Source organism: Anarhichas minor, unplaced genomic scaffold (assembly GCF_050575085.1).
Source record: "Anarhichas minor isolate MPS153535 unplaced genomic scaffold, ASM5057508v1 ptg000006l, whole genome shotgun sequence".
Lineage (NCBI taxonomy): Eukaryota > Metazoa > Chordata > Actinopteri > Perciformes > Anarhichadidae > Anarhichas > Anarhichas minor.
The window spans coordinates 1,093,216-1,107,845 of NW_027466452.1; positions in this window are offsets into that span (position 1 = coordinate 1,093,216).

Genomic DNA, 14,630 nt, shown 5'->3' on the forward strand with positions numbered 1-14,630 from the left:
AAAAAATGTCCACGCAGATTCTGACGTATGTGCATCTCCAGTCGATCAGGGGTCATACAAATGGGAGAAAATGGAAGAGAGGGAGTTGTTGATAGCCTCCAGCAGTGCTTAGTCTGTCCCTCTCTCCATGGGACATTAATGGCTGTTTGTCTCTTCATGAAATCCATCACGACTTTCCTCAACAGTTCAGTCAATACTTGCTTCAAGGAATCAAATGTTCATGACAGGTTATAGCAAATCACTCTACAGGTAGTAGAGGCTCTTCTCTGGGAGGGAGCTCAATGTCATTGTTTCTCAGTTAGACCTTTATTGTGGCCACTTTGTGTGAATGAATGTTGGTTTTCTTCCAGTTTTGCGCTGGCCCACTCGCTCTCCGGACGAGTGGCTCTATTCACCCATGGGACACCAATCAGACATTACGCAGACTTTGTAATCGGGAGCTGGCCAACTTAAGTTGTGTTGCATTTAATTCCAGTACCAAGGTCCACCGGAAACAAGTCTTCTCCAGTTCAGAGTTGGAATGAGGAACTTTAAAAGCAAAGCTCTCCTGTGATCTGCCGTCATAGTTGTTCACTTTGAACTCCACTATGGATGTTAGATATCTAGGTCTTATGAATGGAAACAGGTGTGCTGATGCTGAGATAAGTTATCGTAATAATTATGAGTCTCCCACTTGTAAATAGCGTTCATGTCAACTTCTAAATCCTGTGGGGATCATGCATTCAGTTGTGTGTGGCTGTCTGTCTGTCCACAGCTAATCTCACACACTAATGGTCCCATCAGCCTGATCACTTTTGTGTACATTTATGACTGTATGCTCAAGAACGTCTTGTGGTTGTGTTGATTCACACTTTTTATACCGTCATTGACAACCGACTCCTTTCTCCTAATAACTGGCGGGTATTAACTGCAACTGATCAGTTATTAACTGCTTCAGTAGCAAAAGGCATCTCTGGAAATCGGCTCGGCCAAAAACAAGCCATACCTAGTCTGTCGCGGCTCAAACACTAACATCCATAGAAAGATTTTATCTCGTTTTGAAATGGAGCATCTGCAGATTAATTCCATACCTGATATGTTATTATCAACTAAAGTCAGGCACAATAAAAGATGAATGAATCCCTGCTTTTGCTATCTTCATCGCCATCTTAACTGTATGGGAGCCGGGAGGGACAATTGAGTGAGATTCATCTCTACGGTGTTTGGGAGAGGACAGGGAGACACACCTGGTGGAGATCTGCACTCTACTGAGTGCACTGTTCTACTTGGTGTCATCTGACCTTTTCATATAAAATGCAACGGTGAGTGCAGAATCTTAAGTGATGACTTGAGTGGCACTCATGTCCAACGGGTTGAAGATCCAATATAATAGATCATGGGGGAAAAAAAGGTTCACTCACTGCTTCATCTAGAAATTGTCAGTTCTTAAGTGAAGATTTGCAACCATCATATTGGTAATTCATTTTGGGAAACCAAGGAAAACCAGATGAGGTTGGAGGTTCATTAACTGCAGCTAATAGAAACCAGATCTTGAGTAGATGACTAGATTGACCAGTACGACACTGGGACCTGAGAATCAGATTGAGAGCCACTGATTCACTGCACTGTTCACTGCATAATGCAAGTTAACTCCTCTCCTGTCCTTCATGTGAGCTGGATCCAACAAGTGAAAAGCACCGAGCTACAATAGCTTCCCTCTCTACATTTCGCCTCACCTTCGGCTGCCTTCTTCGTGTACAGCACCAGCATTCATAACGTTTCGCACGCTCCATGCTGAGTCCTTGATAGATGCAGTGATATAAATATCTGAGAGTAGCTGAAGAGGTTTCACTCACGCACCAACTGTCCTCAACCACAGCAGGTTACAGCCCCTTCAGAGGCAGACATTCTGTCCTCCACGTGTTACGCCCCTGAAATGGGGATAAATAATCGCGGGTGATGTGACGCTGTTTCCTCAGCAACAACTTTACTGCAGTGAATTTGTACAAGAATCCAACAATTGACGTAAGATCCACAGGAGAGTAGAGAGTGCATACCTTATTTGCGTTAAAACAGTATTATACTATTTGATTTGCGGCCGTATGTCTTGGACACTCGGGTGAAGAGAGGAGCAGAGCTGTCAACTGATCACCACCTGGTGGTGAGTTGGATCAGATGGCAGGGGAACCGGTTGGAAAGACCCGGCAAGCCCAAACGTGTAGTGAGGGTGAACTGGGAACGTCTGGCGGAAGACCCTGTCCGGGAGGTCTTTAACTCCCACCTCCGGAAGAACTTCTCACACATCCCGAGGGAGGTTGGGGACATGGAATCTGAATGGACCATGTTCAAAGCCTCTATTGTGGACGCGGCCGCTAGGAGCTGTGGCCGGAAGGTCATCGGTGCCTGTCGTGGCGGCAACCCGAGAACCCGGTGGTGGACACCGGAGGTGAGGGAAGCCGTCAAGCTGAAGAAGGAGACCTTCAAGGCCTGGTTGGCCCAGGGGTCTCCCGAAGCAGCTGACAGGTACCGGCAGGCCAGAAGGGCTGCAGCTGCGGTGGTCGCGAATGCTAAAACTCGGGCATGGGAGGAGTTCGGGGAGGCCATGGAGAAGGACTTTCGGTTGGCCTCAAGGAGGTTCTGGCAAACCATCCGACGGCTCAGGAAGGGAAAGCAGGGCTTACCCCAGGCTGTTCTCAGCAGGGGGGGGGGGACTGCTGACCCGGACAGGGGACATCGTCGGGCGGTGGAAAGAGCACTTTGAAGAACTCCTAAACCCGACCAACATGTCCTCTGCAGAGGAGGCAGCACCTGAAGATCTAGGGGGAGGCTCACCCATATCCCTGGCAGAGGCCGCTGAGGTAGTCAAAAAGCTCCTCGGTGGCAAGGCGCCAGGGGTGGATGAGATCCACCCTGAGATGCTGAAAGCGCTGGACATAGTTGGGCTGTCCTGGCTGACACGCCTCTTCAATGTCGCATGGGGGTCGGGATCAGTGCCCATGGACTGGCAGACCGGGGTGGTGGTTCCCATTTTCAAAAAGGGGGACCGGAGAGTGTGCTCGAATTACCGGGGTATCACACTTCTCAGCCTCCCGGGGAAGGCTTATGCCAGGGTGCTGGAAAGGAGGCTCCGACCGTTTGTCGAACCTCAGATTCAAGAGGAGCAGTGCGGATTCCGTCCCGGCCGTGGAACAGTGGACCAGCTCTTTACCCTCGCAAGACTACTGGAGGGGTTCTGGGAGTTTGCCCAACCAGCCTACATGTGCTTTGTGGACTTGGAGAAGGCTTTCGACCGGGTCCCTCGGGGGTTCTTGTGGGGGGTGCTGCGGGAGTATGGGGTGCCGGACCCATTACAACGGGCGATCCAGTCTCTGTACGACTGCAGTAGGAGCTGTGTCCGCATTCTCGGCAATAAGTCAGACACGTTCCCGGTGGGTGTTGGCCTCCGCCAGGGCTGCCCTTTGTCTCCGGTCCTGTTCGTGACTTTCATGGACAGGATATCTAGGCGCAGCCGGGGGGTGGAGAACGTCAGGTTCGGGGGTCTCGGGATCGCCTCTCTGCTGTTTGCAGATGATGTGGTCCTGTTAGCCTCCTCGGATCGTGACCTCCAGCATTCACTGGGAGCGGTTTGCAGCCGAGTGTGAAGCGGCGGGGATGAGAGTTAGCACCTCCAAATCTGAGGCCATGGTGCTCTGCCGGAAACCGGTGGATTGCTCCCTCCAGGTGGGGACGGAGTGCCTACCTCAAGCAAAGGAGTTCAAGTATCTCGGGGTCTTGTTCACGAGTGAGGGTAAGATGGAGCGGGAGATCGACAGACGGATCGGTGCGGCTGCAGCAGTAAAGCAGGCGCTGCACCGGACCGTCTTGGTGAAGAGGGAGCTGAGCCGGAAGGCAAAGCTCTCAATTTACCACTCGGTCTACGTTCCTACCCTCACCTATGGTCATGAACTCTGGGTCGTGACCGAAAGGACAAGGTCGCGGCTACAAGTGGCCGAAATGAGCTTCCTCCGTAGGGTGGCCGGGCTCAGAGATAGCCTTAGAGATAGGGTAAGGAGCTCGGTCATCAGGAGGGAGCTTGGAGTCGAGCCGCTACTCCTTCGCGTCGAAAGGAGTCAGCTGAGGTGGTTCGGGCATCTAATTAGGATGCCTCCTGGACGCCTCCCACTGGAGGTTTTCCAGGCACGTCCAACTGGGAAGAGACCCCGGGGAAGACCCAGAACACGCTGGAGGGATTACATCTCCCAGCTGGCCTGGGAACGCCTCGGGATCCCCCAGAATGAGCTGGAACATGTTGCCGGTGAGAGGGAAGTCTGGGTCAGCCTGCTTGGCCTGTTGCCACCGCGACCCGACCCCGGATAAGCGGAGGAAAATGGATGGATGGATGGATGGGCACAAAATAGCTTAATCTCAGAACTTTCACATGAAACTCTTCAGAACTTACTTAAGTGCACAAAACGTATTATACAGAAAAATAAGTAAAATTCACATTAGGGCAGCTACACTTGACACAGTTACACCAAAATGTAACAACAACATTCTCTTGAAACGTATGACATGTTAGAAAATTCATACCTGAAAAATCTGGATAAATAATCACAAGAGTGACGTGGTACTTTTTCCTCAGCAAGAACTTTACTGCAATGAGGAAAAGATGGCGATTATGGACCACTATGTAGATCACAGTTTAACACTATTCTATCTTAAATTACACAATAAAGAACAAAGCTAGCAATATAATTAAAACACCGTTTTATTGTTTACCACTAATCAACGTGTAATGAACTCTTTCATAACTTTATGGTTTTAGTAAATCCTCATGTTATTTATGAATGATCTTTTTAACCACATCACAGATTTTAACATTACAGACCATGAGTTTACCATTAACTTCAACTTGTAAAAGTGCATATTTACCAACTTGTCACACATGCACCATAAAAGGCAAAGGCACAAGGCGTCCTTAGGTCCAGTGAATCACTCGTCAGTCACACCAAGTCTGTCTGAGTTGAAGGTTAGGTGGGTTTGGAACGTTCCAAGGTTTTCCAGGGAGCTTTTCATGCAGTAGAAAAAACACAATCTTAGGCAGGCTGAGTCAAACAGGAACCCTGCAGGAGGTCCGACCAGTAGCTGACTATTCTAGAGAAGTGAAGGTGCCGTCAGCACTGAACTGTGAACCGTCATTTGGGAAATATTGATTTATTGTTTATATCCTTGTTTGTAATGGCACAGTGAGAAAGAGGGATGCTGATTGGCTGCAGTGTTTGATAGGATCACTGCTAGCTGGTTTGTTGGCGTGTTCCTGTCTGTAGTGTCGAGGTTCATCAGTACCTCCACTTCTAGTGAACGAGTAGTGAGCCACGCTCCTGTGTCACAGAAGGGATTTACCACTTCTAACTGCAAATGGTGGCAGCGTTGCGTTTCACAAATGATTCGCTGTTGTCGCTCACTCCTTAACTACTTTCATCGTCAGCTCTGGAAAGAAACGACGTTCTATGAGTTGCTCAACTTAATTTCCGATGGTTTATTCCTTTGACCGTCTAATAATGAGGGAAATGGGTTTACATAGCATTTTGTGGTGCTTCTGGTGGTTTGTTTCACTCGTACTGCAGGCCCTGTTTTTCTGATACATGATAGTCACAGTCGGTGCATATACTGCAGCACTAACTCACAGTACTCTCTGTGCCTTTCTATTATACCGAATCTGGCTATTCGATGATCCACACGGGTCTGCAGTGCCATGCTACCGACTGACAAACTCCTACACAGATATGGGAAAAGTGGACGGCTGGCACTAGTGGGTGTGACTCTTTCGTGACCCCAAATTGATTTTCGATTAAAAATGGATTCTCGACATGGTCGTGTTAATTTCAGGATCTGCTCCAGTTCACTTTGCGCAGTAAATTCAGTGTGGCAAGTTACAGCAGTGATGGTGCGACTCCTGTTTGAACTCCTGGTTCTACAGAACACGTGAACATCACAACAGCTACATTTTATTCCCCACAACGCGAGCTAACTCTACGTCTGTTTTCCAAAATGCTTCGTTGGTGTGTCGACTAATGTGGTCACTCTGAAATGTTTTTGGGAACAAAATATGGCCACATTGTTGGTACAAGCTAAAGTACAGGGCAGTAGGTAACTTCATCACTCATTCAGGAAGTCAGTGACAGTCTTTCTTCTTCATCGGGCTGCCAAAAATCTGCATCAGTATAACGTCTTATATTCATTCAAACTCATCCAGATTGGGTGAGGAAAGCCCTCCTGCCTAAAGCTGTCAGACTGGTTTCTATGGTAATGCCTGGATTTTTATTAGCATCCAAAGGACAATACATGCTGTGTGTGTGTGTGTGCGTGCACCCGTGCGTGTCTAACTGGAACAACGGTACTAAGCACTGTGGGAAGTAGGAGGTTTAATGATTGCTGCTCACTCATGTCTGTTTCACATACTGCCTTGGTTGCCATGGTTACACATCCTTCTCAACTAGAGACAAGGGACGGGGAGAGGAAATCTCTCACACACACACACACACACACACATTAGACTGCATATGTGACATGTTTGAACATGTCTCCTTCCCAGCGGATGGTCACACGGTGGCCATGTTTGATTTATGCTGCAGCTGGAGCGGGAAACCCTGAAAACGCCAGGAGTCGATTCAAATTGGTGATTTTATATTCAGTAGCTGGGTGAGCACCACATTTCGCCATATTGAAGGATCATTTAAGGTGCGCTGGTGTTGTAATTATCAGTCAGGACATTTTATGACGTTATTATTGGTCAGCTTATAACTAGGGTTGGGTATCGTTTGGGTTTTTTCCGATACCGGTGCTAAAACGATACTTTTAAAACGATACCGGTGCTAAAACGGTGCCTGAACAGATACTTTTTTCTTCAAATTGAACAATATATTAACTGTTTAAAGTATACTATAAATATAAATAAATACAAAACACTTGGCTTCAAACTACAGCTTCAAACTTTTTAACTTCAAACTATGAACAATATATTAACTGTTAACAGTTTACAGTGTACTTAAATAAATATAAATAAATACAAAACACACACTCTGTACACACACACTACAGCTTCAAACTTCAGCAATTCTTTTGCAGAAATATGAGCATATTTGCCTTCTCTGGCAAAATACGACCTCTCCTGACTTATTTTATTTTACCAGTTGGTGGCGCTAATGCGGCAATTCGTCGTTTGCCAACCGCCACTACACCTCAGAGAAGAAGAAGAAGAAGCTTTCGCGTGCCCAACTTATAATAGCTTTAGCTTTATTACATTTCATTCAGGATACGTGCAAATTTCCTTACAATTTTAGAAATGTATATTATTGGGTGTTAAAAATCTCAACAGCAACTCAGTACCTGGTGACCTTAGATTGAGTTTAACACAACTTTACATTTAACCAGGTATTTTGAAAAATGATATATACACGTATAGATTGATGAATATTAAAATGTATGAGTAATTATCAGTAAAAAGAGGAAAGAGAGTTTTACCAGTTGTCGGTCACATTTGCACTCCAACTGAAACTGTAAACAGAATATTCACCACCACCAATCCTGGTGGTGTGGACCGGTGGAAATCAAAGATTGTGTGAAGACCAGAGTGAAGACACACAATGTGGCCGTTCTGCTGCAGTGAAGCTAGAGTTCTCTACGGTTGCATTTTGGCTGCAATGTTGGCAAAGCGTGATTCTCTATTAGCCAGAGGGCTAACCGTCAACTGGTTAGTGACAAGCACAGGGACACAAGACAATGAGATAAGCATAGCCACAGAGTATCAAACCAGAAGAGAGAGAGAGATAAATAATCTATATATCATATGAGGGTCCCTCTCTGCTCCTTTCAATGGTTTTGCCACAGGTCCTATTTTGTATTGATTTCCCTCCGCCTGCACGTTGATGTTTGAACAATGACTAAGTGTAGTCAATAACTACAGGCCATTATAGCTGACATTAAGCCAAATCTTGCTGAATTATAGTCTGAGTCACACGGACATGTGTTCTACTCTGGGCTCTGTGTGCGTTTGGTAATGTCAGTATTCGTATTTTAAAGCTTCTGGTCAGAATTTCGACACTTTCAACACATTCCTACTCCAAACTGGTGAGTTTTGGACTTCTCTAGGACGATGAGTCGATTTCCACTAATGTCTTTTCAAAATAAACATTCTAACGTAGCTTTAGTTAGTTTTTAGGTTTACTTGCGCAACAAAACTACTTGGCCAGGCTGAGCAAAAGATTGTGGTTTGGGTTAAAGTAAGTATGTTTGTTAGGGAAGAGGCTTTAGTTAAGTATGTAAATGACGTAACAAAACTAAGTGAACATTGACTTGGTTTCACAAAGGACACAAACATCCGTCTCCTGGGTGAAAGTCCTATGTTTGCCCCACTTGGTCTATCTTGCTTATTATACAACATCAGTTCCTCTGACCATCTAAACATGAGGGAGATGGGTTTAAATCGGAGTTAGTTGAGAGCCTTGTACCTCATACAGACACTAATTGGTTCCTCAGTGCATCTGAATCAGACTCCGAGGGGCCTCTGACCAAGCGACTGTATTTGATGAGTTGGGAGTGAGAAAGGGTTGTTTTTGTAGGTCATTGAACCTCTTATGCTATTGTTTCTAGATGCATTAAGTGTATGATAATATATTGACGTATTGAACTACAGCGGAAGTGCTGCTGTCGTTGAATTCAGAGATGTAATCAGTTAGCTGCCATGTCTTCTTGTCTTGTGTGTTTTTTCTGAGCAGAACACCGTTCAGGAGCCAACTGAGCTTTCTCAGATTTCACACTTCTGACCAGCACATTACCACACCATCAGTAGTAGACTTTCAAATGAGCGCTAATTTACTTATGCATGAACACTCGAGGACCACAGTGGCAGCGGTTGTCACTTTGAGTAACTAGGAGTGGGTGATATGGATAACATTTACTGTATGTGTCATTTTATATACTGTTTGTGTCCAAGACAAATAGAGTCTATATTATCTTATCTTATCTATATTGTGATGTAATCCATATATTTGTGAGGTGCGTTTTCCGTAAAATTATTTGAGAAACCTTTTATATACATTGGCCAGACTGGAATGTCTGATTTGTCGAATGCAGCAAATGAAATACCCAATATATCCCCTTTTGATATGTATAGGTATTTTATCGACTGTTTGATGAACCATAACATGAGAATTTAAAGGGATGGCAACTGACTGGGAAATCTTCCAATGGTACGCTGCCATTCAAAGGTTTGGAATCGGCTGTACATATTGATTTTTTTCTTCTTTCATGATGTATTTTTTTACCAGCAATAAAATAATTCAGAGACTAAATGTTTTATTTACTTTTGAAATAGTTTTGGCCCCAAATAAGAAGAATCAAAGGATTACAACTTCCATTTGAATGTCCCCACAGTGTTACATGACGGGGAGAATACTGTTGGAACATGGAAGCTGAATTAGTTTTCCAGTCCAGAAAAGCTTCAGTGACCCTCGATCATTATTGAACTCTAAATATTGAGTGAGTATCCAACAGTGCTAACCCTCCACTAACCTTCTATTTCTATTGTGAAGTTTGAAGAAGAGCTTTGCTAAAGCAACACGTTGACTGTTGATTCCAGTTTGTTCTAGGCTGCTTTTATTGTGAAACTCTTGACACTGGAATAGGAAGCTGTTCACACACATTGATGCTAGGCTTCCAGTTTATTTTACCAATGACTGCTGATTTGTTCTATTGCTCAGATGGATCTTTGTCTCTTTCAGTCGTCACTCTGGTGGAATTATTGTAGTTTTGTTCCTCCTTGTACAAAACAAAACCTAGTTATAAAGAGGACTTTCTATAACCTAAAAGCACTAAAAGAGCATTCAAACATACAGAATCTGATTGTACCCAATCAAACTTTTGTAGCACGTGATTCCAAACTTTTGGGACTTAGGCCAAATCCCAATGTCCCCCCTAAACCCTCAAGGACTTACTGAGGTCACCTGGTAAGTGGGTGAGTGTGAGAGACTGTGAGGGCTTGAGATGGTGCAAATAGGAATGGGACAGCACTTTGCTGCAACATATCACGTTACCATGAAAATGACAAAAAATATGATGTATAATTGTGTGTAATTATTGTATACTTTGTACTCCCTGATGTGAACGTCTTCAGTCTCTTTCCTCACAAGATGAGAGGTAACTTCAGATAATCTATTTACTCGTTTTTGTCAAAACAGCTTCAATGACTAAATCAAATATTTGATAAATAAATAAATAAATATCTTCTGATTTCATGTTTATTTTTTGTTCCATCTTTAACCCTTAATGCTTCTGAGTAAATGTAATACTCCAGGCTGAACACACGTGAGCCGTCCTCTTTGTTTACCTTTTTTTTTTACGTCTCCATGCGTCCACTGGTTACCCCGTGTTTAACGTCACATTGCAATGATTTGTGGGTAATTCCCTTAGACTAAGTCAGCATACAATGCTGACTTACGGAAAGGGCTCAAAATGTCTGCCAGAGAGCCTCAAACACTCGATGATTTGACAGTGGGACAGCCCTAAACCCTCACGGACTTCGCGGGAGAGTGCCTCAAAGTCCATGACTCCGTAAGGGGGGACATTGGATTTGGCCATACAGTAGCTTAGGCTATACAATAATTGAGCTCAGACAGACTGCAAGAAACTGCTCTAGGTCAATAGAATCATGGGATTTTATCCACCGCCTGCACAAATCTATTCAAAAAGTGTTCATAGCTGCCGGCATGAATAGTTTTTATGGGAAATAATAGCAGTTGAGCATTCATTGGTTTGTAGTCGCTTAATCGTTATGCCCTTGTTGCGTTTAGGTCTTAAGGTGGTCAGAATGGGTTCCAGACCGTGGGTCTCAACTCAAGGGTTCGCTCAGCACCATTACTGACCCGGAGGTCATGCAAACAGTTTTCCGGAAAAAGTTTTCAGCATTAAAATATGGATTCATCATCATCCTCATTGTCACCTTTCAATGTTCTTCATCTTTCCGTCATCAGCCGCAGAAGTAATCTGGCTACATTCAATGCGTATCATGTCTGCTTTCGGTGCTGGTATCCACCCTCAGAGTGTGACTCAAAGGCTTTTTGTTCCCCAGCTTCCATTTAGCCTAAAATAACTTGATCTCAGCCCTATTTTCATTTCTCCTTCCGCCTACACACAGCATCAACCCAGTCTGCCTGGCACATATGGCTCTTTGAGAAATGCAGCAGGAGGTGGTGGTAAGAGACGGGTTGGGGTGGGCTTCAGCCGTCAATCTCTCATCTGTTTTTCCATCCCATCCATAAAATCTCTCTTGCACCTCTCCTTCTAGAAATTTACATTCAACTGTCAGTTGTATAAATAGCTAATCTCCGGTTCTGCTCCTCTTGGAGATCACTGTGTAACCGATAAGTAAATCTTACATTCTGTAAGGAAACAAAAAAATAGTCATCACGACAGCAGTTTACGGTCTATTCCAGTTCTGATAAGTGTCTTTGGTTGTCTTCTTCCTGTAGCTCTGCTAGATTATCCCTCATGACACCATCTCTAACCCCTCATGAACTACAGTGGTTACGTTCACAACTGATGGAGATAAAACAGTCTGAATGGACTGTGTTGTAGTTGTGATTCGGGCATCATAATTGGTTGGACCAAGTCAGTTCCAGTCTGGGCCAGTTGACAGTAGGTAGTATAATAAGGACCTGTCCCACAGCTGGCGCAAAGCAGTGCACCGCGCAGCTGTTTTTGCTAGTTTCAGACCGCCACAGTTGTCATTTTTACGTCCAGTGCCAGCGTTGTGTAAGTAGCAAATGAACTTTGTCTGAAAATGATTTGTGGTCAGGTTGCGTTGTTGGCGCATTGCTATCTTAAGGCAGCAGAAAACGCCATGCACTTTGACCATGTGCTATACATCTTTTAAATAGGGCCCATAGAGGATCATTTCACTGATGATCCAGTTGCTGCCCAAAAGAGTTATTCAACATGACAGAACAACAACAACAAACGTTTGCAGTAGGAGGAGGAGCATGTTCCCTCTGTTCCTGGTGGGAAGTCAGTGAGGGATCGTGTACTTTGTACGACTTTGAGTTCTTGAGAAACGCTATAACAATTTAATTTATGATAATAATAATGCTAATAATAATGATTATAATATGATAATGATAAAAATGGTAAGAAAATAACAATAATGCCAGTATGCCAATAATGCTAATAATAATAATAATAATTTATTATCATTGTTGTTGTTGCTGGTAGTTAAAATCTCTGGGACAGTGTGATCCTCTGTTTGCTCTCTAAAGCTCGATAAAACACCGACCAAACCCTTTAAAGCTCTTTGACTCTATGTTTGTTTAATCTGAACCCCCCCCCCCCCCCCCCCCACACACACACACACACACAGAATTTTAAAGATGACAATTCATCATTTCTCCTCCATTTTCATGCTAGGCTAGGCTAATCTTGTCCTGCCCCAGCTCTGTACTTACAGACGAGAGAATGTTACCTTGAGATCTTTTCACCTCACTCTCATAGCTCACCTATTGTATAATTCCCTCTTAAGTACTGGGAATACCTTCATTCAGATTGTAAATGACTCGCCTCCATCTACTCATACTTTATATTTGCTCTGGTCCTTTTCATAAGTCCTCTTTGATGTAATCAGATGTATATTGGTGCTAGTAGAAAAAAAGGCTGTGTTTAAGACCCCGTTATTTTAGTCCTTGTACAGTAATGTCTGACTTCACTAACGCATCATTTGAAGTGAATCACTTCCTCCCTCGATTCAGTTGCGTTTTATTTTTAGACACAGTGTAGTGAGTACAATGTCTTTTCATTGAGTAAATCAGGACTCCCAACCCATAATTATCCAAAGAACACACATCCAGTGTTTAATCCAGGGTTCTCTCACATCTAAGGCAACATTAATGGAAAGAAGAGAAGCGTTCATTGACACTACTCATTATATACGTTCAGTGAATGAGACGTATCTTAAGCCTGTGGCCGCTATATTTCATGTCCTTTTATTCTCTATGAAAAAAGTAGTAGTAGTGAGTAGTGGTTCTCTGGGTAATCATGATATAGATGCTACTGTACTTCCATGTTTTTACTGTCTACGGTCGATTTGGTTTTAGTCGTTAGCGGTAAGGATTCATAAATAAATTGATAATTTTCCCACACATGTGCAACAAAGGCTGTCAGGGACTCTATCGCATCTCTTTTGACTGACATTAAGCCATGACCTTGACAGCAACAAACATGGATGTACATCACTCTCTCATTCAGTAAAAAGTCAGAGGATACGAACAGCGGTCTCCTGGGTGAAAGTCTACGTCTTTCTCTCTCTTTATACTACGTAAGTTGCTCTGACCTCTTATAATGACGATGGTGCGTCTCATACAGACGCTAAATGTACGTCTGAAGTGCAAAGTTTAAAAACGTCATGTTGCAGATATTTCAGGAAGTCACTTTCCCCAGCTAAGAAATACCACGCCACTAGATTGGTTACAAATTGAAATACAGTTGTCTGACCTTGTACTGTATTGTACCGATTTGACGTAACCAGTGATGACATAACAGTAGTGGTGCGACAGATCGGATCACAGATCGGATCAGCACAAAAGGAAAAAACATTGAGCAAATATAACTCTTATCGATCCCTGATCATGTTTTTTTGCCGCCGATACTAACAGCTGATCATTGATAATCTATATGTACAGATCCAGATCCCTTTGTTGTTTCATTATAGCAGGTGGTCTACAAGGCTCCGGACAATGTAATTGTTTTTTTTGCAACTGTCCTGAAAATAATTTCAAGCGTTCTGAAGTCAGTAAACCATCAACAATTGTAAATGTTATCCTTTTACTTTGTTTGTATTGTGTTTTTTTCTTCATAAAAATACACAATTCAACTGATAAGGAAATCAAATATTGTATATTTATGGATTAAAACAAATGTCATAAGTTGTTTTAATAATTTTTTTTATAATCACATCATGATAACGTTACAATTTACCTTTGCCCAATACTTATCTTCACTGAGCAGAGTGTGAACGCATCATAATGTAACTTAACAGAACCTTTGTTTGTTGACCATTAGCGGTGCTGCTAACGTTATTAGCTGTCCTGTCAATTACATGTTTACAATGTAACATTATCGGAGATCAGCGACTAGAAAAGCGTGTGTGTGTGTGTGAGAGTGTGGCTTACCTAAGCTCACTGGGAGTTACTGTAGCGTGTTAGCCCTTCTACCAGTGGAGCTGTCAGGTTGTGTTAAGCAGTGGTGTCATGGGGCAAGTAGGACAGACAAAACTCTCACAGACATGCACACGCACCCACCTTTCCCACAAGACTGCCGCAAATGCAAGAGTGCGAGTGCACTCACATCCATGCAGCACACGCATCAACACTGTGGCCCTGCATGGCTGTTCATCTGTGATGAAACTGCCTCGCGAGCAGTCAGAACCCTGTAGCCTGAGATGTGAACTCACAGTTATTTAAGATCCGAGTGAGAGGACTTCTTACTAAACTCATACCTGCACTAAAAGTGCAAGCTGATTGGATGGGTTGGTCTCGTCCACTGAGTAGAAAAGAAAAAGGACATTCATGTGTATTAGTCATCGTCCCTTAGCTGCCTGTGTTTATGTTTAGATTTAGTGGTTCCAG